Source organism: Helianthus annuus, chromosome 9 (genome assembly GCF_002127325.2).
Source record: "Helianthus annuus cultivar XRQ/B chromosome 9, HanXRQr2.0-SUNRISE, whole genome shotgun sequence".
In the NCBI taxonomy this organism is placed as follows: Eukaryota; Viridiplantae; Streptophyta; class Magnoliopsida; order Asterales; family Asteraceae; genus Helianthus; species Helianthus annuus.
Genome location: NC_035441.2, coordinates 59681806 through 59688124, shown reverse-complemented (window position 1 = coordinate 59688124; position 6319 = coordinate 59681806). Strand labels below are relative to the sequence as shown.

Genomic DNA, 6319 nt, shown 5'->3' with positions numbered 1-6319 from the left:
CCTGGGCACAGCCCCGTGTCTGGAAGCTGTCTTATGGAGTTTGCCTATTTTCAAGGAACTTATCCGGATCGGGCGGTTCCTTACTGGACGGAACAACCCCAAAGTGCCTAAGGTACCTTAATTGCTCTAGATTAAGACGAGAACGCAAGAGGTTGTCGGTGAGGGTGATTCCTATGCTAAATGTAGGTGGACAAGTCCAACCCTTTTCCGGGCTCTCGTTAAAGAAGGTGTATGCCGAATCGCTCAGGTCTATGTATGCACCGAACGAAGTCGACGGAGAGTCCTTCACGGCACAATCGGCACAGGGACGACTATCGTCCAAGTCTTTGCTCGAGTTGAAGGTAACGTTGGAAACAACGAAGTTGTTTTTATTTGAATTCGACCCCAACAATTCTTCTTGGTCATCGTCTTGAGATGAATTAAGGAAATCCATCTTAAGTTCTTTTAACCAATTAAGAACCAGATCTTCTAGTTGAAATAGTTCATCAAGAAGCATTTCTCCTAAAATGTCCAGTTGGGTGCATTCGAGGGAGAGATAAGGATTATTTTTACTTTCGCCCATCTTAAGGCTACAGGAAAACGATGGGTCTTTATAGTGGGGCTTATAGTTTAGAAAATAGCATTCTAATTTTTTATGACCGCCTCCACATAATGGACACCACGTACCATAAGAGTGCCGAAAGTAAAAAATATCATTATCACTCATTTTTGTGTCAGAAATTACCAACCGTCGGGATCCTGCGTTTCTGTTTTTAGTAACTGAATCTTGGGCACCGGGGCGTGTTGAGTGGGCACGGCCCCGTGTTTAGCTTACTGATAAGAAAAACTCGGAAAGATTTCTACAATTAGAATCTAATTTTAGGAATCAACAAGCTAGCATTCAAAACATAGAAAAACAAATAAATCAACTAGCTCAAAACTTTTCCGAAAGACCGCAAGGCGCATTACCTAGCAATACCGAAACAAACCCAAAAGCGCAAGTTCACCTCATCACACTACGAAACCGAACCGTAGGACCTGCAGAAGTACCCCCACCTGCGGAAGAAACAATGCCAACACCTCTGCAGGAAAAGAACTCTCCTCCATCACCAGAGCCTACCAAGGTTCCTCGAGTTCCGTACCCCGGTAGGTTAATTCGTCAAAAGACCAATGAGCAATTCGCAAAGTTCGAAAGTCTGTTAAAACAATTGCATGTCAATATTCCTTTTATCGAAGTCCTAACCCAAATGCCTAAATACTCTAAATTTATGAGGGACTTCCTTACACATAAAAAGAAAATTGAAAATTTGCAATTAGTTAATTTAGGCGAAGAATGCTCCGCCCTCGTACTCAATAAACTACCCCAAAAGAAAATCGATCCCGGAAGTTTCACGATTCCATGCTCAATAGGGGAATCACCCGTTCGCAATGCCTTGGCCGATCTAGGGGCTAGCATTAACCTCATGCCCTCATCAATGTTCAAAAGGCTTGGCTTGGGAACCACGAGCCCTACAAAAATAAGCATACAACTCGCTGATCGATCCGTCAAATTCCCACAAGGTGTCATCGAGAATGTCTTGGTAAGGGTAAGCAGATTTGTTTATCCAGTTGACTTTGTCATACTCGATATGGAGGAAGACACCGAGGTCCCCCTTATACTAGGGAGACCCTTCCTTGCCACAGCACAAGCAGTGGTAGACATGAATGACGGGACACTAACTTTGAGGTATGGGGACGATGAGGTGAAGTTCGGAGTTGGGAAGAGAATAGAGGACGATGATCCAGTCAATTACATGAAGGTTATTGATTCAAGCTTGGATGCCGCTCTCCGACGGTGTAACCTGGGAAGCAAGGCACTCCACTCGGAAGATATATAACCTCGAATCGAGTCTAGCCAAGGACCCTTATAAACGTGGCGCACCACGGAGGCATTCCGCGGAACTATCCTTAGTTTAGTTTAACCTTTTAGTTTTTGCAGAATAAAACACACTCGTGGTGGTAATGGATGAAAAAGGGAACGAAAAGAATGGAACCATGCAAGAAGAACAGAGCAACCCGACAAAAATCTCCATCACAGAAGGCTCAACACGGGCCGTGCCCAACCAACACGGCCCCGTGCTGAGCCCCCTGCAGAAAATCACCCAGTTCAGGTAACTGGACACGGGCCGTGGTCAGCGGACACGCCCCCGTGTCCAGGCTTCTGTTTCAATTCTCCATTTTTTGTTACTGGCACCTGACCACGGGGCCGTGCCCGGTCAACACGGGGCCGTGTCCAGGATGCCAGTAACACAAATCTTTGTTTTTAAACCCACTTTTACACATTCTAATCAGCCAAAAACATTATTTTTGGACACATTGAGGACAATGTGTAATTTAAGTGTGGGGGGATGCTAAAACCTTGAAATTTTGCAAAATCCTAAATACAAGCCTTACACAAAACTCTATTGGAACCGCTAAACACCCCAAATTTTTTCAAAAACTTTTTCATTTTTTTTATTTACTTGTCTTAGTTTAAGTTGGGAATAACAAGTTCTAAAAAGGTTATATTTTTACAAGTTTACAACCGATAGCGTCGTGATAAAAAAGGAACCAACATAGGAAAATTATGAAACGGCATGACAAGCTTAGTTAAAAATTTGATTATATATACTTGATCACATAAAAACCCATTCCCACAAAAGCGAGTTTTGAGCCTTTATTGACCATAAAAATATACACATCTTTAGACTAAATGCTCATTTTCCGTTTCTTGTGTGAATAGCCGCTTGGTTCTTACAAATCTAGAACTTGCCACGAGGATACATTCCCGGTCCTTACCAACTTAAACCCAAATAAGTAAATGATGGAGGCATTAGGACTAACCTTTTTCTTTCAAAACCATTATTTTTCATTTCTTTTTACCTACCCAAAAATCCCCCTAGATAGCCCCTTTGAGCCTAAACCTTTCATTTCATTACCCCCAAAACCCTTTTTACCCACAAAACCCCTTTTTTATATTTCACCCTTTATTTTAGTAACAAGCTCGGTTTTTCGTAAACTTGCCCTTTCATGTGATGAAAAAAAAAAAAAATTGATGATGAAGTCAAAAACAAACAAAAGCTACATAAAAGCTTGTTTAAGAAATACTTCAAACAAAAATAAAAAGTCACTAAAAACAAGGTATTTTACGAAAACCGACGCTTCTTACGATTTTCGCCCTTTTTACTAACCACTAACCCAACCACCCACCTTTAACCCAAGCCTAACCCTTCACCCAAAAGTCCTCTTGATATTTACAAAGGTAAAAAGTTAAAAAGGAGGAGGACTGATCGCTTGGCAAGCCTATGGAAGGCGTAAGTTCCATGCCGCTCTCGAGTGATTCACTAAAATATACACCTTCGGCCGAGTGTTGAGTGATCTCCCGTGAGGTATGTGAACTTGTATATAAATGGAATTTTAATAAGGCATGTTATGACCAAATAAGTAATTTATCTTATGAAACGTTCAAAATAAATCATGACGAATAGGATTGTAAATAAATAAAAATAAAATCTATAAAGACCTTGGATTCCCGACACTCTAGGACAAGCTAAAAACTTCTCTTCTACCTATTCCATTTGGGAGTGTAAGCCACATTTAAAGAGTTTTGCTTGAGGACAAGCAAAAGTTCAAGTGTGGGGGTATTTGATGTGTGTAAAATGCAACATATAAATTACATCAATTAAGGCATGAAACTAACCCTTTTTAAGTACTAATGTTGGAAAAAGAGTGTTTTTGTCTTCCTTTTGTATTTTCAGGATGAAATGCGCTCAAAATCACAAAAGAAGCAAAAAGACAACTAATTCTAGCATAAATACAAGAAAAGGAACAAAAGTGGACTGCCCGGACCCTCAACGGTACCTCCCAAAGCAAAGGAGAAGAAACAGAGTCTGAACACGCCCCGTGTCCAGCGAACACGGGGGCGTGCCCAGGAAACAGCAGAAAAGACAAACCAGTAGAAGCTTCCATTGGCCACCACGGGGCCGTGTCCAGTGGGCACGGGGGCGTGGTGAAAGTACAGCAGGCGCATTATTGTAATTCGCAATTACAATTAATGAAGAGAGAGAATGTCAGACGGGCACGGGGCCGTGTCCAGCGGACACGGGGCCGTGTCCAGCGTTCTGTTCAGCCTATAAATAGAGGAGCTTGGTTTCTTCTCTCTCATCCCTTGGCACACCACCTCTCTCACACTTCATCCACCACCCACCACCACCATAACACCATCATCCACCACCATCATCCATTGTCCATCATAGAGTTTGTGAGTCGTCTCGGGATCCAAGATTGATCGTAAGAGTTCTTGACAATCAAGGCCATGTTTGCCTAAGTCTCTTACATCACTTGGTGAAGACAAGTGTTTAGTATAATACTTTTTATTTTTAATCTTTTGCACTTTTTATTTGGTTATGTATTAATGACTTTAATAACTAGTTACTTATGTTGAAGGTGATCTTTCCTTAGCGTTTGTCCGTGGTGTCTTGGCATTATTTTACTGTCTATATAAAATAAAAGATTTTCACCATTCATATCTCCACGGTCTATATGGAGGTATGTTGGCTACCTGGTCGGGGGTTAAGGGAACGGTTTGGTAAGGGTCTTGCCCTTGTTCAGCGTTTAGAGGTCCTGCTTGGGACCTGGGTCAAATTTAGTAGGATCTCCTTCAATGCCCATAGGTATTGGATGGCGGGGATCCAAACTCTTTGACCCCCTCATAAGTTAACTACTATTAATACTATAACCCGGCTATTTAGGACTGTATCCCTGCTGACTCAGACTACTTAGCCGAGGGTAACGTCACCGCCAGAAGCGGGGCCTACCACAATTTGCATTAATAACTTAATTCATTATCTTTCAATAATCCGACCCTTTAGGATTGTATCCTTGCTGACTCAAACTACTGGGTTGAGGGTAACGTCGCCTTCAAAAGAGGGGCCTACTACAATAACTAAGATAATCTCTTAAACAAGTGCAAAAGTGCGAAAATAATCAAAGGTTATACTAATACACGTGTCGGATCCAAGTGATTCATCTTGTCTATCTGTTTTTATTTTATTTTATTTTTCAGCATTTAGTTAGTTTTTATTTTTCTTAGTTTAAATCATTTTTCTAACTTTTTGATTTGGTTAGACGTTGAGGATAAACCGGTATTAAAAGCTCTTGTGTCCTTGGACGACCTCGGTATCTTACCAACACTATACAACGTCCATCTTGGATTGCCGAGGCGAGATATAGTATCTTCGAGCCTTTCTCGTCCATCTTGTTGTTGAGTGAAATTTTGTGACTCATTTCTGGATTGCTGAAAGTTTGTTCGTTGGGTTTGTTGGTTACTACTATTGTCGGGATCCCTCCAACCAAGGTTTGGGTGGTTTCGCCATCCTTGGTTGTAAGTTCCCGTTGGAGGACCCGCCGGCCTAGGTCTATTATCAATGTAGTTTACCATTTCTTGTTGATCGTCCGTTTCTTTCATGCAACTCCAATTTTCATGTGACCCACCACACCCCTCACAAGCCATAACCGAGACTGTTTTTGTCATTTCTAATTTTTTTATTTTTGAAGAAAGGGCCTCGATTTGAGCTTGTAAAGAGGTGCTTTCGTCGACCTTATGGGCGCCCGGGGCGATGGACTTATTTCCCCGGGGGGTGTGCCATTGAAAATTGGTTTGAGCAATTTCCTCAATCTGATTATATATTTCATGTGGGCGACGGTTACCTAAAAGTCCCTCGGAGCTAGATTCAAGTGTCTGCCTAGTGTGTGGCAACAATCCATTGTAGAAAGTGGACACTTGTTGCCATATTGCGAGGCCGTGATGAGGACACTTGCGTAATAGCTCCTTGAACCTTTCCCAAGTTTCATATAAGGATTCCCCGTCCTCTTGTGAGTATGTATTAATTTCAGCCATTAATTTAGCAGTTTTAGCAGGAGGGAAATACTTATATAGAAATTTTTGGGCTAGTTCATCCCAGGTGGTTACCGATCCAGCTGGGAGGGTGTTGAGCCAAGCTTTCGCTCGGTCTTTTAGTGAGAATGGAAACATACGGAGGCGGATGGCGTCGTTTGATGCTCCATTGATCCGAAAGGTATCACATATTTCTAAGAAATTAGTTATATGTAGATGGGGATCCTCGTCCGCAAGCCCGTGGAAGGTTGCGGAGTTCTGGAGCATTTGTATCAAATGCGGTCGAAGTTCGAAGTTATTGGCTTCGACATTCGGAGCATTGATAGCGGCGCCTAGATTACCTACGGTGGGTCGTAGATAATCCATAAGGGTACGTTGGTCCGCCATTGGAGGTGGATCACCCGAAACCTTCTCTTGGTTTTTGGC

General features: G+C 42.2%; 1 non-coding gene across 1 annotated transcript; it reads left to right on the top strand.

The window, feature by feature from the left end:
• Positions 1–5795: 5795 nt before the first annotated feature.
• Positions 5796–5902, top strand: LOC118482428. Its single transcript, XR_004868467.1, has one exon. It is a non-coding gene; the product is annotated as a small nucleolar RNA R71 (small nucleolar RNA).
• The last annotated feature ends 417 nt before the right edge of the window (positions 5903–6319 follow it).